Here is a 19149-nt window from a genome sequence, read left to right on the forward strand (position 1 = left end):
CAGGGTGATCACCACAACTAGTGATTAGACACAAATGAGGGGGACAGGCTAAAGTCTCTAAATACATACACAGGGTGCATTTCTCTATGTTCTCCTTCTTTCCTGTGCAAGAGTTCTGGTCCACTTTAAAAGCCTTTGGCAGCCATGAGAATCCAAGTCATTTGTATCAGAGTACAATGTGTGTTGGTATGCTACATGTAAGGGCCAAAGAAGGAACATGCCACCCCAGATGGGACTCGAACCCACAATCCCTGGCTTAGGAGGCCTGTGCCTTATCCATTAGGGCACTGGGGCATGCTGTAGAAGTGCAGCAAGTAGGCTTTTGCTCCACAGAGACTGCACAATGCCTCTTGCAGCAAATGAGTTGCAAATGGACGTACTTCTTCTCCTTGTGTTGTGCCATGGATTTTGCAGGTGATATAGCTCTTGCCAGCTTCCTCCACTGCTCTTCAACAAGCAAAAGCATTGGTCTCATTCTTTTTGGTCCTCACTCAAAACAAGCTTCCCTTGTTGGGCAATGACAGCTCCTGCGTGTAGCAGTGGCATACTGGCACCCTTTGGCTTGAATGTTTTGGGTCATAGGAGAATGGTCATTAAAGGAAGCAAAAGGGCAACTATCTCTGCTCCAGGTGAGGCTCGAACTCACAACCTCAGCATTGCTCAACAGATACTGTCTTATAAGTACCGCGCGCTAACCAATTGCGCCACTGGAGCTCCGTTGCTGCTGTTGGGGAGGTGCCTTTATCACCAGGACACTTGGCCTGTGATGCGTAACTCGTTAAAATGAAGCACATGTCATAAATCATTATAAGACCAAGTCAATTGTTTGTTAAGAAGAAAACCGGTAGAAGACAGGGAGCGTTTGTCCAAATCAGCAAGCCAAGGTGACTATTAAGATCATCTCCATAGAGGTGAGTGGACTTCAATGGAGGCTTGACACAGACTAGGAGCACACAATCACACTTTTTTTGTGGTGGTGAGAGAATAGGCCATGAGAGCAGGCTTTGAAAGCCATGAATACCTCTGAAAAGGTGTGAGATCATTCTGGTCTGCTGCTAAATGTGCATGTTCCTACTGCATATAAGGCGATAATAAGGAAAAGCACACCTATCTCAAGTCATGTTTTATCCCCAGCAGGTGCCACTCCTCCAGAGTCGCAATGCAGTCGGCTGTGTTGGGCAGACTACACATGCAGGCATGATGCAGGGAATCCCTGGGGTATTTACTGGGCAAGGCGTATCTTACACACAGCACCCAAAATGACAGATTGAATTTATTATTATAGAAGATATAAATATATATGACAGCAGAGCCGGCCAATTGAGATGTTCACAATTGCGCGTTGCATCTAGCTTTGAAGTGGGTCCGTGAAAATCAGCAGGAAGTGCATTTTGAAGGTGGAATTGCTATGATTTTTCATAGTGTGGTGACATGATAGTGACTTTACATTTCTTTGACCTTTTGTAACGAGATGTGGGATACCCATTGAAAGCCTTGTCGAATTTCAAGTGGACCTGAACTCAGAACGTCCTTTCTGCTCTAAAAGATACGCAACAGCATAATAACCTTTAAACAAGAAAAATTTCTTTGTTACAGCTAATAGAAATCCTAAGATAAATCTGCACTGTTTCTACTTCCTGACTGATGGAAGCAGACATATTGTTAACAGCCTGTGCTTTCAAATGAGCTTATCTGCCATTGGCAGTCATGTGACCCAGGGTGATCACCACAACTAGTGATTAGACACAAATAACGGGGACAGGCTAAAGCCTCTAAATACATATACAGGGTGCATTTCTCTATTTTCTCCTTCTTTCCTGTGCAAGAGTTCTGGTCCACTTTAAAAGCCTTTGGCAGCCATGAGAATCCAAGTTATTTGTATCAGAGTACAATGTGTGTTGGTATGCTACATGTAAGGGCCAAAGAAGGAATGTGCCACCCCAGATGGGACTCGAACCCACAATCCCTGGCTTAGGAGGCCAGTGCCTTATCCATTAGGCCACTGGGGCATGCTGTAGAAGTGCAGCAAGTAGGCTTTTGCTCCACAGAGACTGCACAATGCCTCTTGCAGCAAATGAGTTGCAAATGGACGTACTTCTTTTCCTTGTGTTGTGCCATGGATTTTGCAGGTGATATAGCTCTTGCCAGCTTCCTCCACTGCTCTTCAACAAGCAAAAGCATTGGTCTCATTCTTTTTGGTCCTCACTCAAAACAAGCTTCCCTTGTTGGGCAATGACAGCTCCTGCGTGTAGCAGTGGCATACTGGCACCCTTTGGCTTGAATGTTTTGGGTCATAGGAGAAAGGTCATTAAAGGAAGCAAAAGGGCAACTATCTCTGCTCCAGGTGAGGCTCGAACTCACAACCTCAGCATTGCTCAACAGATACTGTCTTATAAGTAGCGCACGCTAACCGATTGCGCCACTGGAGCTCCGTTGCTGCTGTTGGGGAGGTGCCTTTATCACCAGGACACTTGGCCTGTGATGCGTAACTCGTTAAAATGAAGCACATGTCATAAATCATTATAAGACCAAGTCAATTGTTTGTTAAGAAGAAAACCGGTAGAAGACAGGGAGCGTTTGTCCAAATCAGCAAGCCAAGGTGACTATTAAGATCATCTCCATAGAGGTGAGTGGACTTCAATGGAGGCTTGACACAGACTAGGAGCACACAATCACACTTTTTTTGTGGTGGTGAGAGAATAGGCCATGAGAGCAGGCTTTGAAAGCCATGAATACCTCTGAAAAGGTGTGAGATCATTCTGGTCTGCTGCTAAATGTGCATGTTCCTACTGCATATAAGGCGATAATAAGGAAAAGCACACCTATCTCAAGTCATGTTTTATCCCCAGCAGGTGCCACTCCTCCAGAGTCGCAATGCAGTCGGCTGAGTTGGGCAGACTACACATGCAGGCATGATGTAGGGAATCCCTGGGGTATTTACTGGGCAAGGCGTATCTTACACACAGCACCCAAAATGACAGATTGAATTTATTATTATAGAAGATATAAATATATATGACAGCAGAGCCGGCCAATTGAGATGTTCACAATTGCGCGTTGCATCTAGCTTTGAAGTGGGTCCGTGAAAATCAGCAGGAAGTGCATTTTGAAGGTGGATTTGCTATGATTTTCCATAGTGTGGTGACATGATAGTGACTTTACATTTCTTTGACCTTTTGTAACGAGATGTGGGATACCCATTGAAAGCCTTGTCGAATTTCAAGTGGACCTGAACTCAGAACGTCCTTTCTGCTCTAAAAGATACGCAACAGCATAACAACCTTTAAACAAGAAACATTTCTTTGTTACAGCTAATAGAAATCCTAAGATAAATCTGCACTGATGGAAGCAGACATATTGTTAACAGGCTGTGCTTTCAAATGAGCTTATCTGCCATTGGCAGTCATGTGACCCAGGGTGATCACCACAACTAGTGATTAGACACAAATGAGGGGGACAGGCTAAAGTCTCTAAATACATACACAGGGTGCATTTCTCTATTTTCTCCTTCTTTCCTGTGCAAGAGTTCTGGTCCACTTTAAAAGCCTTTGGCAGCCATGAGAATCCAAGTCATTTGTATCAGAGTACAATGTGTGTTGGTATGCTACATGTAAGGGCCAAAGAAGGAATGTGCCACCCCAGATGGGACTCGAACCCACAATCCCTGGCTTAGGAGGCCAGTGCCTTATCCATTAGGCCACTGGGGCATGCTGTTGAAGTGCAGCAAGTAGGCTTTTGCTCCACAGAGACTGCACAATGCCTCTTGCAGCAAATGAGTTGCAAATGGACGTACTTCTTTTCCTTGTGTTGTGCCATGGATTTTGCAGGTGATATAGCTCTTGCCAGCTTCCTCCACTGCTCTTCAACAAGCAAAAGCATTGGTCTCATTCTTTTTGGTCCTCACTCAAAACAAGCTTCCCTTGTTGGGCAATGACAGCTCCTGCGTGTAGCAGTGGCATACTGGCACCCTTTGGCTTGAATGTTTTGGGTCATAGGAGAAAGGTCATTAAAGGAAGCAAAAGGGCAACTATCTCTGCTCCAGGTGAGGCTCGAACTCACAACCTCGGCATTGCTCAACAGATACTGTCTTATAAGTACCGCGCGCTAACCGATTGCGCCACTGGAGCTCCGTTGCTGCTGTTGGGGAGGTGCCTTTATCACCAGGACACTTGGCCTGTGATGCGTAACTCGTTAAAATGAAGCACATGTCATAAATCATTATAAGACCAAGTCAATTGTTTGTTAAGAAGAAAACCGGTAGAAGACAGGGAGCGTTTGTCCAAATCAGCAAGCCAAGGTGACTATTAAGATCATCTCCATAGAGGTGAGTGGACTTCAATGGAGGCTTGACACAGACTAGGAGCACACAATCACACTTTTTTTGTGGTGGTGAGAGAATAGGCCATGAGAGCAGGCTTTGAAAGCCATGAATACCTCTGAAAAGGTGTGAGATCATTCTGGTCTGCTGCTAAATGTGCATGTTCCTACTGCATATAAGGCGATAATAAGGAAAAGCACACCTATCTCAAGTCATGTTTTATCCCCAGCAGGTGCCACTCCTCCAGAGTCGCAATGCAGTCGGCTGTGTTGGGCAGACTACACATGCAGGCATGATGCAGGGAATCCCTGGGGTATTTACTGGGCAAGGCGTATCTTACACACAGCACCCAAAATGACAGATTGAATTTATTATTATAGAAGATATAAATATATATGACAGCAGAGCCGGCCAATTGAGATGTTCACAATTGCGCGTTGCATCTAGCTTTGAAGTGGGTCCGTGAAAATCAGCAGGAAGTGCATTTTGAAGGTGGAATTGCTATGATTTTTCATAGTGTGGTGACATGATAGTGACTTTACATTTCTTTGACCTTTTGTAACGAGATGTGGGATACCCATTGAAAGCCTTGTCGAATTTCAAGTGGACCTGAACTCAGAACGTCCTTTCTGCTCTAAAAGATACGCAACAGCATAATAACCTTTAAACAAGAAAAATTTCTTTGTTACAGCTAATAGAAATCCTAAGATAAATCTGCACTGTTTCTACTTCCTGACTGATGGAAGCAGACATATTGTTAACAGCCTGTGCTTTCAAATGAGCTTATCTGCCATTGGCAGTCATGTGACCCAGGGTGATCACCACAACTAGTGATTAGACACAAATAAGGGGGACAGGCTAAAGCCTCTAAATACATATACAGGGTGCATTTCTCTATTTTCTCCTTCTTTCCTGTGCAAGAGTTCTGGTCCACTTTAAAAGCCTTTGGCAGCCATGAGAATCCAAGTCATTTGTATCAGAGTACAATGTGTGTTGGTATGCTACATGTAAGGGCCAAAGAAGGAATGTGCCACCCCAGATGGGACTCGAACCCACAATCCCTGGCTTAGGAGGCCAGTGCCTTATCCATTAGGCCACTGGGGCATGCTGTAGAAGTGCAGCAAGTAGGCTTTTGCTCCACAGAGACTGCACAATGCCTCTTGCAGCAAATGAGTTGCAAATGGACGTACTTCTTTTCCTTGTGTTGTGCCATGGATTTTGCAGGTGATATAGCTCTTGCCAGCTTCCTCCACTGCTCTTCAACAAGCAAAAGCATTGGTCTCATTCTTTTTGGTCCTCACTCAAAACAAGCTTCCCTTGTTGGGCAATGACAGCTCCTGCGTGTAGCAGTGGCATACTGGCACCCTTTGGCTTGAATGTTTTGGGTCATAGGAGAAAGGTCATTAAAGGAAGCAAAAGGGCAACTATCTCTGCTCCAGGTGAGGCTCGAACTCACAACCTCGGCATTGCTCAACAGATACTGTCTTATAAGTACCGCGCGCTAACCAATTGCGCCACTGGAGCTCCGTTGCTGCTGTTGGGGAGGTGCCTTTATCACCAGGACACTTGGCCTGTGATGCGTAACTCGTTAAAATGAAGCACATGTCATAAATCATTATAAGACCAAGTCAATTGTTTGTTAAGAAGAAAACCGGTAGAAGACAGGGAGCGTTTGTCCAAATCAGCAAGCCAAGGTGACTATTAAGATCATCTCCATAGAGGTGAGTGGACTTCAATGGAGGCTTGACACAGACTAGGAGCACACAATCACACTTTTTTTGTGGTGGTGAGAGAATAGGCCATGAGAGCAGGCTTTGAAAGCCATGAATACCTCTGAAAAGGTGTGAGATCATTCTGGTCTGCTGCTAAATGTGCATGTTCCTACTGCATATAAGGCGATAATAAGGAAAAGCACACTTATCTCAAGTCATGTTTTATCCCCAGCAGGTGCTACTCCTCCAGAGTCGCAATGCAGTCGGCTGAGTTGGGCAGACTACACATGCAGGCATGATGTAGGGAATCCCTGGGGTATTTACTGGGCAAGGCGTATCTTACACACAGCACCCAAAATGACAGATTGAATTTATTATTATAGAAGATATAAATATATATGACAGCAGAGCCGGCCAATTGAGATGTTCACAATTGCGCGTTGCATCTAGCTTTGAAGTGGGTCCGTGAAAATCAGCAGGAAGTGCATTTTGAAGGTGGATTTGCTATGATTTTCCATAGTGTGGTGACATGATAGTGACTTTACATTTCTTTGACCTTTTGTAACGAGATGTGGGATACCCATTGAAAGCCTTGTCGAATTTCAAGTGGACCTGAACTCAGAACGTCCTTTCTGCTCTAAAAGATACGCAACAGCATAACAACCTTTAAACAAGAAACATTTCTTTGTTACAGCTAATAGAAATCCTAAGATAAATCTGCACTGTTTCTACTTCCTGACTGATGGAAGCAGACATATTGTTAACAGGCTGTGCTTTCAAATGAGCTTATCTGCCATTGGCAGTCATGTGACCCAGGGTGATCACCACAACTAGTGATTAGACACAAATGAGGGGGACAGGCTAAAGTCTCTAAATACATACACAGGGTGCATTTCTCTATGTTCTCCTTCTTTCCTGTGCAAGAGTTCTGGTCCACTTTAAAAGCCTTTGGCAGCCATGAGAATCCAAGTCATTTGTATCAGAGTACAATGTGTGTTGGTATGCTACATGTAAGGGCCAAAGAAGGAATGTGCCACCCCAGATGGGACTCGAACCCACAATCCCTGGCTTAGGAGGCCAGTGCCTTATCCATTAGGCCACTGGGGCATGCTGTAGAAGTGCAGCAAGTAGGCTTTTGCTCCACAGAGACTGCACAATGCCTCTTGCAGCAAATGAGTTGCAAATGGACGTACTTCTTTTCCTTGTGTTGTGCCATGGATTTTGCAGGTGATATAGCTCTTGCCAGCTTCCTCCACTGCTCTTCAACAAGCAAAAGCATTGGTCTCATTCTTTTTGGTCCTCACTCAAAACAAGCTTCCCTTGTTGGGCAATGACAGCTCCTGCGTGTAGCAGTGGCATACTGGCACCCTTTGGCTTGAATGTTTTGGGTCATAGGAGAAAGGTGATTAAAGGAAGCAAAAGGGCAACTATCTCTGCTCCAGGTGAGGCTCGAACTCACAACCTCGGCATTGCTCAACAGATACTGTCTTATAAGTACCGCGCGCTAACCGATTGCGCCACTGGAGCTCCGTTGCTGCTGTTGGGGAGGTGCCTTTATCACCAGGACACTTGGCCTGTGATGCGTAACTCGTTAAAATGAAGCACATGTCATAAATCATTATAAGACCAAGTCAATTGTTTGTTAAGAAGAAAACCGGTAGAAGACAGGGAGCGTTTGTCCAAATCAGCAAGCCAAGGTGACTATTAAGATCATCTCCATAGAGGTGAGTGGACTTCAATGGAGGCTTGACACAGACTAGGAGCACACAATCACACTTTTTTTGTGGTGGTGAGAGAATAGGCCATGAGAGCAGGCTTTGAAAGCCATGAATACCTCTGAAAAGGTGTGAGATCATTCTGGTCTGCTGCTAAATGTGCATGTTCCTACTGCATATAAGGCGATAATAAGGAAAAGCACACTTATCTCAAGTCATGTTTTATCCCCAGCAGGTGCTACTCCTCCAGAGTCGCAATGCAGTCGGCTGAGTTGGGCAGACTACACATGCAGGCATGATGTAGGGAATCCCTGGGGTATTTACTGGGCAAGGCGTATCTTACACACAGCACCCAAAATGACAGATTGAATTTATTATTATAGAAGATATAAATATATATGACAGCAGAGCCGGCCAATTGAGATGTTCACAATTGCGCGTTGCATCTAGCTTTGAAGTGGGTCCGTGAAAATCAGCAGGAAGTGCATTTTGAAGGTGGATTTGCTATGATTTTCCATAGTGTGGTGACATGATAGTGACTTTACATTTCTTTGACCTTTTGTAACGAGATGTGGGATACCCATTGAAAGCCTTGTCGAATTTCAAGTGGACCTGAACTCAGAACGTCCTTTCTGCTCTAAAAGATACGCAACAGCATAATAACCTTTAAACAAGAAAAATGTCTTTGTTACAGCTAATAGAAATCCTAAGATAAATCTGCACTGTTTCTACTTCCTGACTGATGGAAGCAGACATATTGTTAACAGCCTGTGCTTTCAAATGAGCTTATCTGCCATTGGCAGTCATGTGACCCAGGGTGATCACCACAACTAGTGATTAGACACAAATAAGGGGGACAGGCTAAAGCCTCTAAATACATATACAGGGTGCATTTCTCTATTTTCTCCTTCTTTCCTGTGCAAGAGTTCTGGTCCACTTTAAAAGCCTTTGGCAGCCATGAGAATCCAAGTCATTTGTATCAGAGTACAATGTGTGTTGGTATGCTACATGTAAGGGCCAAAGAAGGAATGTGCCACCCCAGATGGGACTCGAACCCACAATCCCTGGCTTAGGAGGCCAGTGCCTTATCCATTAGGCCACTGGGGCATGCTGTAGAAGTGCAGCAAGTAGGCTTTTGCTCCACAGAGACTGCACAATGCCTCTTGCAGCAAATGAGTTGCAAATGGACGTACTTCTTTTCCTTGTGTTGTGCCATGGATTTTGCAGGTGATATAGCTCTTGCCAGCTTCCTCCACTGCTCTTCAACAAGCAAAAGCATTGGTCTCATTCTTTTTGGTCCTCACTCAAAACAAGCTTCCCTTGTTGGGCAATGACAGCTCCTGCGTGTAGCAGTGGCATACTGGCACCCTTTGGCTTGAATGTTTTGGGTCATAGGAGAAAGGTCATTAAAGGAAGCAAAAGGGCAACTATCTCTGCTCCAGGTGAGACTCGAACTCACAACCTCGGCATTGCTCAACAGATACTGTCTTATAAGTACCGCGCGCTAACCGATTGCGCCACTGGAGCTCCGTTGCTGCTGTTGGGGAGGTGCCTTTATCACCAGGACACTTGGCCTGTGATGCGTAACTCGTTAAAATGAAGCACATGTCATAAATCATTATAAGACCAAGTCAATTGTTTGTTAAGAAGAAAACCGGTAGAAGACAGGGAGCGTTTGTCCAAATCAGCAAGCCAAGGTGACTATTAAGATCATCTCCATAGAGGTGAGTGGACTTCAATGGAGGCTTGACACAGACTAGGAGCACACAATCACACTTTTTTTGTGGTGGTGAGAGAATAGGCCATGAGAGCAGGCTTTGAAAGCCATGAATACCTCTGAAAAGGTGTGAGATCATTCTGGTCTGCTGCTAAATGTGCATGTTCCTACTGCATATAAGGCGATAATAAGGAAAAGCACACCTATCTCAAGTCATGTTTTATCCCCAGCAGGTGCCACTCCTCCAGAGTCGCAATGCAGTCGGCTGAGTTGGGCAGACTACACATGCAGGCATGATGCAGGGAATCCCTGGGGTATTTACTGGGCAAGGCGTATCTTACACACAGCACCCAAAATGACAGATTGAATTTATTATTATAGAAGATATAAATATATATGACAGCAGAGCCGGCCAATTGAGATGTTCACAATTGCGCGTTGCATCTAGCTTTGAAGTGGGTCCGTGAAAATCAGCAGGAAGTGCATTTTGAAGGTGGATTTGCTCTGATTTTCCATAGTGTGGTGACATGATAGTGACTTTACATTTCTTTGACCTTTTGTAACGAGATGTGGGATACCCATTGAAAGCATTGTCGAATTTCAAGTGGACCTGAACTCAGAACGTCCTTTCTGCTCTAAAAGATACGCAACAGCATAACAACCTTTAAACAAGAAACATTTCTTTGTTACAGCTAATAGAAATCCTAAGATAAATCTGCACTGTTTCTACTTCCTGACTGATGGAAGCAGACATATTGTTAACAGCCTGTGCTTTCAAATAAGCTTATCTGCCATTGGCAGTCATGTGACCCAGGGTAATCACCACAACTAGTGATTAGACACAAATGAGGGGGACAGGCTAAAGTCTCTAAATGCATACACAGGGTGCATTTCTATATGATCTCCTTCTTTCCTGTGCAAGAGTTCTGGTCCACGTTAAAAGCCTTTGGCAGCCATGAGAATCCAAGTCATTTGTATCAGAGTACAATGTGTGTTGGTATGCTACATGTAAGGGCCAAAGAAGGAATGTGCCACCCCAGATGGGACTCGAACCCACAATCCCTGGCTTAGGAGGCCAGTGCCTTATCCATTAGGCCACTGGGGCATGCTGTAGAAGTGCAGCAAGTAGGCTTTTGCTCCACAGAGACTGCACAATGCCTCTTGCAGCAAATGAGTTGCAAATGGACGTACTTCTTTTCCTTGTGTTGTGCCATGGATTTTGCAGGTGATATAGCTCTTGCCAGCTTCCTCCACTGCTCTTCAACAAGCAAAAGCATTGGTCTCATTCTTTTTGGTCCTCACTCAAAACAAGCTTCCCTTGTTGGGCAATGACAGCTCCTGCGTGTAGCAGTGGCATACTGGCACCCTTTGGCTTGAATGTTTTGGGTCATAGGAGAAAGGTGATTAAAGGAAGCAAAAGGGCAACTATCTCTGCTCCAGGTGAGGCTCGAACTCACAACCTCGGCATTGCTCAACAGATACTGTCTTATAAGTACCGCGCGCTAACCGATTGCGCCACTGGAGCTCCGTTGCTGCTGTTGGGGAGGTGCCTTTATCACCAGGACACTTGGCCTGTGATGCGTAACTCGTTAAAATGAAGCACATGTCATAAATCATTATAAGACCAAGTCAATTGTTTGTTAAGAAGAAAACCGGTAGAAGACAGGGAGCGTTTGTCCAAATCAGCAAGCCAAGGTGACTATTAAGATCATCTCCATAGAGGTGAGTGGACTTCAATGGAGGCTTGACACAGACTAGGAGCACACAATCACACTTTTTTTGTGGTGGTGAGAGAATAGGCCATGAGAGCAGGCTTTGAAAGCCATGAATACCTCTGAAAAGGTGTGAGATCATTCTGGTCTGCTGCTAAATGTGCATGTTCCTACTGCATATAAGGCGATAATAAGGAAAAGCACACCTATCTCAAGTCATGTTTTATCCCCAGCAGGTGCCACTCCTCCAGAGTCGCAATGCAGTCGGCTGAGTTGGGCAGACTACACATGCAGGCATGATGCAGGGAATCCCTGGGGTATTTACTGGGCAAGGCGTATCTTACACACAGCACCCAAAATGACAGATTGAATTTATTATTATAGAAGATATAAATATATATGACAGCAGAGCCGGCCAATTGAGATGTTCACAATTGCGCGTTGCATCTAGCTTTGAAGTGGGTCCGTGAAAATCAGCAGGAAGTGCATTTTGAAGGTGGATTTGCTATGATTTTCCATAGTGTGGTGACATGATAGTGACTTTACATTTCTTTGACCTTTTGTAACGAGATGTGGGATACCCATTGAAAGCATTGTCGAATTTCAAGTGGACCTGAACTCAGAACGTCCTTTCTGCTCTAAAAGATACGCAACAGCATAACAACCTTTAAACAAGAAACATTTCTTTGTTACAGCTAATAGAAATCCTAAGATAAATCTGCACTGTTTCTACTTCCTGACTGATGGAAGCAGACATATTGTTAACAGCCTGTGCTTTCAAATAAGCTTATCTGCCATTGGCAGTCATGTGACCCAGGGTAATCACCACAACTAGTGATTAGACACAAATGAGGGGGACAGGCTAAAGTCTCTAAATACATACACAGGGTGCATTTCTCTATGTTCTCCTTCTTTCCTGTGCAAGAGTTCTGGTCCACGTTAAAAGCCTTTGGCAGCCATGAGAATCCAAGTCATTTGTATCAGAGTACAATGTGTGTTGGTATGCTACATGTAAGGGCCAAAGAAGGAATGTGCCACCCCAGATGGGACTCGAACCCACAATCCCTGGCTTAGGAGGCCAGTGCCTTATCCATTAGGCCACTGGGGCATGCTGTAGAAGTGCAGCAAGTAGGCTTTTGCTCCACAGAGACTGCACAATGCCTCTTGCAGCAAATGAGTTGCAAATGGACGTACTTCTTTTCCTTGTGTTGTGCCATGGATTTTGCAGGTGATATAGCTCTTGCCAGCTTCCTCCACTGCTCTTCAACAAGCAAAAGCATTGGTCTCATTCTTTTTGGTCCTCACTCAAAACAAGCTTCCCTTGTTGGGCAATGACAGCTCCTGCGTGTAGCAGTGGCATACTGGCACCCTTTGGCTTGAATGTTTTGGGTCATAGGAGAAAGGTCATTAAAGGAAGCAAAAGGGCAACTATCTCTGCTCCAGGTGAGGCTCGAACTCACAACCTCAGCATTGCTCAACAGATACTGTCTTATAAGTACCGCGCGCTAACCGATTGCGCCACTGGAGCTCCGTTGCTGCTGTTGGGGAGGTGCCTTTATCACCAGGACACTTGGCCTGTGATGCGTAACTCGTTAAAATGAAGCACATGTCATAAATCATTATAAGACCAAGTCAATTGTTTGTTAAGAAGAAAACCGGTAGAAGACAGGGAGCGTTTGTCCAAATCAGCAAGCCAAGGTGACTATTAAGATCATCTCCATAGAGGTGAGTGGACTTCAATGGAGGCTTGACACAGACTAGGAGCACACAATCACACTTTTTTTGTGGTGGTGAGAGAATAGGCCATGAGAGCAGGCTTTGAAAGCCATGAATACCTCTGAAAAGGTGTGAGATCATTCTGGTCTGCTGCTAAATGTGCATGTTCCTACTGCATATAAGGCGATAATAAGGAAAAGCACACCTATCTCAAGTCATGTTTTATCCCCAGCAGGTGCCACTCCTCCAGAGTCGCAATGCAGTCGGCTGAGTTGGGCAGACTACACATGCAGGCATGATGCAGGGAATCCCTGGGGTATTTACTGGGCAAGGCGTATCTTACACACAGCACCCAAAATGACAGATTGAATTTATTATTATAGAAGATATAAATATATATGACAGCAGAGCCGGCCAATTGAGATGTTCACAATTGCGCGTTGCATCTAGCTTTGAAGTGGGTCCGTGAAAATCAGCAGGAAGTGCATTTTGAAGGTGGATTTGCTATGATTTTCCATAGTGTGGTGACATGATAGTGACTTTACATTTCTTTGACCTTTTGTAACGAGATGTGGGATACCCATTGAAAGCCTTGTCGAATTTCAAGTGGACCTGAACTCAGAACGTCCTTTCTGCTCTAAAAGATACGCAACAGCATAACAACCTTTAAACAAGAAACATTTCTTTGTTACAGCTAATAGAAATCCTAAGATAAATCTGCACTGTTTCTACTTCCTGACTGATGGAAGCAGACATATTGTTAACAGGCTGTGCTTTCAAATGAGCTTATCTGCCATTGGCAGTCATGTGACCCAGGGTGATCACCACAACTAGTGATTAGACACAAATGAGGGGGACAGGCTAAAGTCTCTAAATACATACACAGGGTGCATTTCTCTATGTTCTCCTTCTTTCCTGTGCAAGAGTTCTGGTCCACTTTAAAAGCCTTTGGCAGCCATGAGAATCCAAGTCATTTGTATCAGAGTACAATGTGTGTTGGTATGCTACATGTAAGGGCCAAAGAAGGAATGTGCCACCCCAGATGGGACTCGAACCCACAATCCCTGGCTTAGGAGGCCAGTGCCTTATCCATTAGGCCACTGGGGCATGCTGTAGAAGTGCAGCAAGTAGGCTTTTGCTCCACAGAGACTGCACAATGCCTCTTGCAGCAAATGAGTTGCAAATGGACGTACTTCTTTTCCTTGTGTTGTGCCATGGATTTTGCAGGTGATATAGCTCTTGCCAGCTTCCTCCACTGCTCTTCAACAAGCAAAAGCATTGGTCTCATTCTTTTTGGTCCTCACTCAAAACAAGCTTCCCTTGTTGGGCAATGACAGCTCCTGCGTGTAGCAGTGGCATACTGGCACCCTTTGGCTTGAATGTTTTGGGTCATAGGAGAAAGGTGATTAAAGGAAGCAAAAGGGCAACTATCTCTGCTCCAGGTGAGGCTCGAACTCACAACCTCGGCATTGCTCAACAGATACTGTCTTATAAGTACCGCGCGCTAACCGATTGCGCCACTGGAGCTCCGCTGCTGCTGTTGGGGAGGTGCCTTTATCACCAGGACACTTGGCCTGTGATGCGTAACTCGTTAAAATGAAGCACATGTCATAAATCATTATAAGACCAAGTCAATTGTTTGTTAAGAAGAAAACCGGTAGAAGACAGGGAGCGTTTGTCCAAATCAGCAAGCCAAGGTGACTATTAAGATCATCTCCATAGAGGTGAGTGGACTTCAATGGAGGCTTGACACAGACTAGGAGCACACAATCACACTTTTTTTGTGGTGGTGAGAGAATAGGCCATGAGAGCAGGCTTTGAAAGCCATGAATACCTCTGAAAAGGTGTGAGATCATTCTGGTCTGCTGCTAAATGTGCATGTTCCTACTGCATATAAGGCGATAATAAGGAAAAGCACACCTATCTCAAGTCATGTTTTATCCCCAGCAGGTGCCACTCCTCCAGAGTCGCAATGCAGTCGGCTGTGTTGGGCAGACTACACATGCAGGCATGATGCAGGGAATCCCTGGGGTATTTACTGGGCAAGGCGTATCTTACACACAGCACCCAAAATGACAGATTGAATTTATTATTATAGAAGATATAGATATATATGACAGCAGAGCCGGCCAATTGAGATGTTCACAATTGCGCATTGCATCTAGCTTTGAAGTGGGTCCGTGAAAATCAGCAGGAAGTGCATTTTGAAGGTGGATTTGCTATGATTTTCCATAGTGTGGTGACATGATAGTGACTTTACATTTCTTTGACCTTTTGTAACGAGATGTGGGATATCCATTGAAAGCCTTGTCGAATTTCAAGTGGACCTGAACTCAGAACGTCCTTTCTGCTCTAAAAGATACGCAACAGCAAAACAACCTTTAAACAAGAAACATTTCTTTGTTACAGCTAATAGAAATCCTAAGATAAATCTGCACTGTTTCTACTTCCTGACTGATGGAAGCAGACATATTGTTAACAGCCTGTGCTTTCAAATGAGCTTATCTGCCATTGGCAGTCATGTGACCCAGGGTGATCACCACAACTAGTGATTAGACACAAATGAGGGGGACAGGCTAAAGTCTCTAAATACATACACAGGGTGCATTTCTCTATGTTTTCCATCTTTCCTGTGCAAGAGTGCTGGTCCACTTTAAAAGCCTTTGGCAGCCATGAGAATCCAAGTCATTTGTATCAGAGTACAATGTGTGTTGGTATGCTACATGTAAGGGCCAAAGAAGGAATGTGCCACCCCAGATGGGACTCAAACCCACAATCGCTGGCTTAGGAGGCCAGTGCCTTATCCATTAGGCCATTGGGGCATGCTGTAGAAGTGCAGCAAGTAGGCTTTTGCTCCACAGAGACTGCACAATGCCTCTTGCAGCAAATGAGTTGCAAATGGACGTACTTCTTTTCCTTGTGTTGTGCCATGGATTTTGCAGGTGATATAGCTCTTGCCAGCTTCCTCCACTGCTCTTCAACAAGCAAAAGCATTGGTCTCATTCTTTTTGGTCCTCACTCAAAACAAGCTTCCCTTGTTGGGCAATGACAGCTCCTGCGTGTAGCAGTGGCATACTGGCACCCTTTGGCTTGAATGTTTTGGGTCATAGGAGAAAGGTGATTAAAGGAAGCAAAAGGGCAACTATCTCTGCTCCAGGTGAGGCTCGAACTCACAACCTCAGCATTGCTCAACAGATACTGTCTTATAAGTACCGCGCGCTAACCGATTGCGCCACTGGAGCTCCGTTGCTGCTGTTGGGGAGGTGCCTTTATCACCAGGACACTTGGCCTGTGATGCGTAACTCGTTAAAATGAAGCACATGTCATAAATCATTATAAGACCAAGTCAATTGTTTGTTAAGAAGAAAACCGGTAGAAGACAGGGAGCGTTTGTCCAAATCAGCAAGCCAAGGTGACTATTAAGATCATCTCCATAGAGGTGAGTGGACTTCAATGGAGGCTTGACACAGACTAAGAGCACACAATCACACTTTTTTTGTGGTGGAGAGAGAATAGGCCATGAGAGCAGGCTTTGAAAGCCATGAATACCTCTGAAAAGGTGTGAGATCATTCTGGTCTGCTGCTAAATGTGCATGTTCCTACTGCATATAAGGCGATAATAAGGAAAAGCACACCTATCTCAAGTCATGTTTTATCCCCAGCAGGTGCCACTCCTCCAGAGTCGCAATGCAGTCGGCTGAGTTGGGCAGACTACACATGCAGGCATGATGCAGGGAATCCCTGGGGTATTTACTGGGCAAGGCGTATCTTACACACAGCACCCAAAATGACAGATTGAATTTATTATTATAGAAGATATAAATATATATGACAGCAGAGCCGGCCAATTGAGATGTTCACAATTGCGCGTTGCATCTAGCTTTGAAGTGGGTCCGTGAAAATCAGCAGGAAGTGCATTTTGAAGGTGGATTTGCTATGATTTTCCATAGTGTGGTGACATGATAGTGACTTTACATTTCTTTGACCTTTTGTAACGAGATGTGGGATACCCATTGAAAGCCTTGTCGAATTTCAAGTGGACCTGAACTCAGAACGTCCTTTCTGCTCTAAAAGATACGCAACAGCATAACAACCTTTAAACAAGAAACATTTCTTTGTTACAGCTAATAGAAATCCTAAGATAAATCTGCACTGTTTCTACTTCCTGACTGATGGAAGCAGACATATTGTTAACAGGCTGTGCTTTCAAATGAGCTTATCTGCCATTGGCAGTCATGTGACCCAGGGTGATCACCACAACTAGTGATTAGACACAAATGAGGGGGACAGGCTAAAGTCTCTAAATACATACACAGGGTGCATTTCTCTATGTTCTCCTTCTTTCCTGTGCAAGAGTTCTGGTCCACTTTAAAAGCCTTTGGCAGCCATGAGAATCCAAGTCATTTGTATCAGAGTACAATGTGTGTTGGTATGCTACATGTAAGGGCCAAAGAAGGAATGTGCCACCCCAGATGGGACTCGAACCCACAATCCCTGGCTTAGGAGGCCAGTGCCTTATCCATTAGGCCACTGGGGCATGCTGTAGAAGTGCAGCAAGTAGGCTTTTGCTCCACAGAGACTGCACAATGCCTCTTGCAGCAAATGAGTTGCAAATGGACGTACTTCTTTTCCTTGTGTTGTGCCATGGATTTTGCAGGTGATATAGCTCTTGCCAGCTTCCTCCACTGCTCTTCAACAAGCAAAAGCATTGGTCTCATTCTTTTTGGTCCTCACTCAAAACAAGCTTCCCTTGTTGGGCAATGACAGCTCCTGCGTGTAGCAGTGGCATACTGGCACCCTTTGGCTTGAATGTTTTGGGTCATAGGAGAAAGGTGATTAAAGGAAGCAAAAGGGCAACTATCTCTGCTCCAGGTGAGGCTCGAACTCACAACCTCGGCATTGCTCAACAGATACTGTCTTATAAGTACCGCGCGCTAACCGATTGCGCCACTGGAGCTCCGTTGCTGCTGTTGGGGAGGTGCCTTTATCACCAGGACACTTGGCCTGTGATGCGTAACTCGTTAAAATGAAGCACATGTCATAAATCATTATAAGACCAAGTCAATTGTTTGTTAAGAAGAAAACCGGTAGAAGACAGGGAGCGTTTGTCCAAATCAGCAAGCCAAGGTGACTATTAAGATCATCTCCATAGAGGTGAGTGGACTTCAATGGAGGCTTGACACAGACTAGGAGCACACAATCACACTTTTTTTGTGGTGGTGAGAGAATAGGCCATGAGAGCTGGCTTTGAAAGCCATGAATACCTCTGAAAAGGTGTGAGATCATTCTGGTCTGCTGCTAAATGTGCATGTTCCTACTGCATATAAGGCGATAATAAGGAAAAGAACACCTATCTCAAGTCATGTTTTATCCCCAGCAGGTGCCACTCCTCCAGAGTCGCAATGCAGTCGGCTGAGTTGGGCAGACTACACATGCAGGCATGATGCAGGGAATCCCTGGGGTATTTACTGGGCAAGGCGTATCTTACACACAGCACCCAAAATGACAGATTGAATTTATTATTATAGAAGATATAGATATATATGACAGCAGAGCCGGCCAATTGAGATGTTCACAATTGCGCATTGCATCTAGCTTTGAAGTGGGTCCGTGAAAATCAGCAGGAAGTGCATTTTGAAGGTGGATTTGCTATGATTTTCCATAGTGTGGTGACATGATAGTGACTTTACATTTCTTTGACCTTTTGTAACGAGATGTGGGATACCCATTGAAAGCCTTGTCGAATTTCAAGTGGACCTGAACTCAGAACGTCCTTTCTGCTCTAAAAGATACGCAACAGCAAAACAACCTTTAAACAAGAAACATTTCTTTGTTACAGCTAATAGAAATCCTAAGATAAATCTGCACTGTTTCTACTTCCTGACTGATGGAAGCAGACATATTGTTAACAGCCTGTGCTTTCAAATGAGCTTATCTGCCATTGGCAGTCATGTGACCCAGGGTGATCACCACAACTAGTGATTAGACACAAATGAGGGGGACAGGCTAAAGTCTCTAAATACATACACAGGGTGCATTTCTCTATGTTTTCCATCTTTCCTGTGCAAGAGTTCTGGTCCACTTTAAAAGCCTTTGGCAGCCATGAGAATCCAAGTCATTTGTATCAGAGTACAATGTGTGTTGGTATGCTACATGTAAGGGCCAAAGAAGGAATGTGCCACCCCAGATGGGACTCGAACCCACAATCCCTGGCTTAGGAGGCCAGTGCCTTATCCATTAGGCCACTGGGGCATGCTGT

The 19149-nt window shown here is 44.7% G+C and overlaps 22 non-coding genes across 22 annotated transcripts; all 22 read right to left on the reverse strand.

Moving 5' to 3' along the window:
- Positions 1–621: 621 nt before the first annotated feature.
- TRNAI-UAU (transfer RNA isoleucine (anticodon UAU)) lies at positions 622–714 on the reverse strand. The gene is given in 2 exon segments: positions 622–657; positions 677–714. It is a non-coding gene; the product is annotated as a tRNA-Ile (tRNA).
- A 1222-nt stretch (positions 715–1936) lies between these two features.
- Positions 1937–2009, reverse strand: TRNAR-CCU (transfer RNA arginine (anticodon CCU)). Its single transcript has one exon. It is a non-coding gene; the product is annotated as a tRNA-Arg (tRNA).
- Positions 2010–2336: 327 nt separating this feature from the next.
- TRNAI-UAU (transfer RNA isoleucine (anticodon UAU)) lies at positions 2337–2429 on the reverse strand. Its single transcript is given in 2 exon segments — positions 2337–2372; positions 2392–2429. It is a non-coding gene; the product is annotated as a tRNA-Ile (tRNA).
- Positions 2430–3634: 1205 nt separating this feature from the next.
- Positions 3635–3707, reverse strand: TRNAR-CCU (transfer RNA arginine (anticodon CCU)). Its single transcript has one exon. It is a non-coding gene; the product is annotated as a tRNA-Arg (tRNA).
- Positions 3708–4034: 327 nt separating this feature from the next.
- TRNAI-UAU (transfer RNA isoleucine (anticodon UAU)) lies at positions 4035–4127 on the reverse strand. The gene is given in 2 exon segments: positions 4035–4070; positions 4090–4127. It is a non-coding gene; the product is annotated as a tRNA-Ile (tRNA).
- A 1222-nt stretch (positions 4128–5349) lies between these two features.
- Positions 5350–5422, reverse strand: TRNAR-CCU (transfer RNA arginine (anticodon CCU)). The gene has a single exon. It is a non-coding gene; the product is annotated as a tRNA-Arg (tRNA).
- Positions 5423–5749: 327 nt separating this feature from the next.
- On the reverse strand, positions 5750–5842 carry TRNAI-UAU (transfer RNA isoleucine (anticodon UAU)). The gene is given in 2 exon segments: positions 5750–5785; positions 5805–5842. It is a non-coding gene; the product is annotated as a tRNA-Ile (tRNA).
- A 1222-nt stretch (positions 5843–7064) lies between these two features.
- Positions 7065–7137, reverse strand: TRNAR-CCU (transfer RNA arginine (anticodon CCU)). Its single transcript has one exon. It is a non-coding gene; the product is annotated as a tRNA-Arg (tRNA).
- A 327-nt stretch (positions 7138–7464) lies between these two features.
- Positions 7465–7557, reverse strand: TRNAI-UAU (transfer RNA isoleucine (anticodon UAU)). Its single transcript is given in 2 exon segments — positions 7465–7500; positions 7520–7557. It is a non-coding gene; the product is annotated as a tRNA-Ile (tRNA).
- Positions 7558–8779: 1222 nt separating this feature from the next.
- TRNAR-CCU (transfer RNA arginine (anticodon CCU)) lies at positions 8780–8852 on the reverse strand. The gene has a single exon. It is a non-coding gene; the product is annotated as a tRNA-Arg (tRNA).
- Positions 8853–9179: 327 nt separating this feature from the next.
- TRNAI-UAU (transfer RNA isoleucine (anticodon UAU)) lies at positions 9180–9272 on the reverse strand. The gene is given in 2 exon segments: positions 9180–9215; positions 9235–9272. It is a non-coding gene; the product is annotated as a tRNA-Ile (tRNA).
- A 1222-nt stretch (positions 9273–10494) lies between these two features.
- Positions 10495–10567, reverse strand: TRNAR-CCU (transfer RNA arginine (anticodon CCU)). The gene has a single exon. It is a non-coding gene; the product is annotated as a tRNA-Arg (tRNA).
- A 327-nt stretch (positions 10568–10894) lies between these two features.
- Positions 10895–10987, reverse strand: TRNAI-UAU (transfer RNA isoleucine (anticodon UAU)). The gene is given in 2 exon segments: positions 10895–10930; positions 10950–10987. It is a non-coding gene; the product is annotated as a tRNA-Ile (tRNA).
- Positions 10988–12209: 1222 nt separating this feature from the next.
- On the reverse strand, positions 12210–12282 carry TRNAR-CCU (transfer RNA arginine (anticodon CCU)). Its single transcript has one exon. It is a non-coding gene; the product is annotated as a tRNA-Arg (tRNA).
- A 327-nt stretch (positions 12283–12609) lies between these two features.
- TRNAI-UAU (transfer RNA isoleucine (anticodon UAU)) lies at positions 12610–12702 on the reverse strand. Its single transcript is given in 2 exon segments — positions 12610–12645; positions 12665–12702. It is a non-coding gene; the product is annotated as a tRNA-Ile (tRNA).
- A 1222-nt stretch (positions 12703–13924) lies between these two features.
- TRNAR-CCU (transfer RNA arginine (anticodon CCU)) lies at positions 13925–13997 on the reverse strand. Its single transcript has one exon. It is a non-coding gene; the product is annotated as a tRNA-Arg (tRNA).
- Positions 13998–14324: 327 nt separating this feature from the next.
- TRNAI-UAU (transfer RNA isoleucine (anticodon UAU)) lies at positions 14325–14417 on the reverse strand. Its single transcript is given in 2 exon segments — positions 14325–14360; positions 14380–14417. It is a non-coding gene; the product is annotated as a tRNA-Ile (tRNA).
- A 1222-nt stretch (positions 14418–15639) lies between these two features.
- Positions 15640–15712, reverse strand: TRNAR-CCU (transfer RNA arginine (anticodon CCU)). The gene has a single exon. It is a non-coding gene; the product is annotated as a tRNA-Arg (tRNA).
- Positions 15713–16039: 327 nt separating this feature from the next.
- TRNAI-UAU (transfer RNA isoleucine (anticodon UAU)) lies at positions 16040–16132 on the reverse strand. Its single transcript is given in 2 exon segments — positions 16040–16075; positions 16095–16132. It is a non-coding gene; the product is annotated as a tRNA-Ile (tRNA).
- A 1222-nt stretch (positions 16133–17354) lies between these two features.
- Positions 17355–17427, reverse strand: TRNAR-CCU (transfer RNA arginine (anticodon CCU)). Its single transcript has one exon. It is a non-coding gene; the product is annotated as a tRNA-Arg (tRNA).
- A 327-nt stretch (positions 17428–17754) lies between these two features.
- TRNAI-UAU (transfer RNA isoleucine (anticodon UAU)) lies at positions 17755–17847 on the reverse strand. Its single transcript is given in 2 exon segments — positions 17755–17790; positions 17810–17847. It is a non-coding gene; the product is annotated as a tRNA-Ile (tRNA).
- Positions 17848–19069: 1222 nt separating this feature from the next.
- Positions 19070–19142, reverse strand: TRNAR-CCU (transfer RNA arginine (anticodon CCU)). The gene has a single exon. It is a non-coding gene; the product is annotated as a tRNA-Arg (tRNA).
- Positions 19143–19149: the final 7 nt, after the last annotated feature.

This window comes from Hyperolius riggenbachi, chromosome 3 (assembly GCF_040937935.1).
Source record: "Hyperolius riggenbachi isolate aHypRig1 chromosome 3, aHypRig1.pri, whole genome shotgun sequence".
NCBI classification, from domain to species: domain Eukaryota; kingdom Metazoa; phylum Chordata; class Amphibia; order Anura; family Hyperoliidae; genus Hyperolius; species Hyperolius riggenbachi.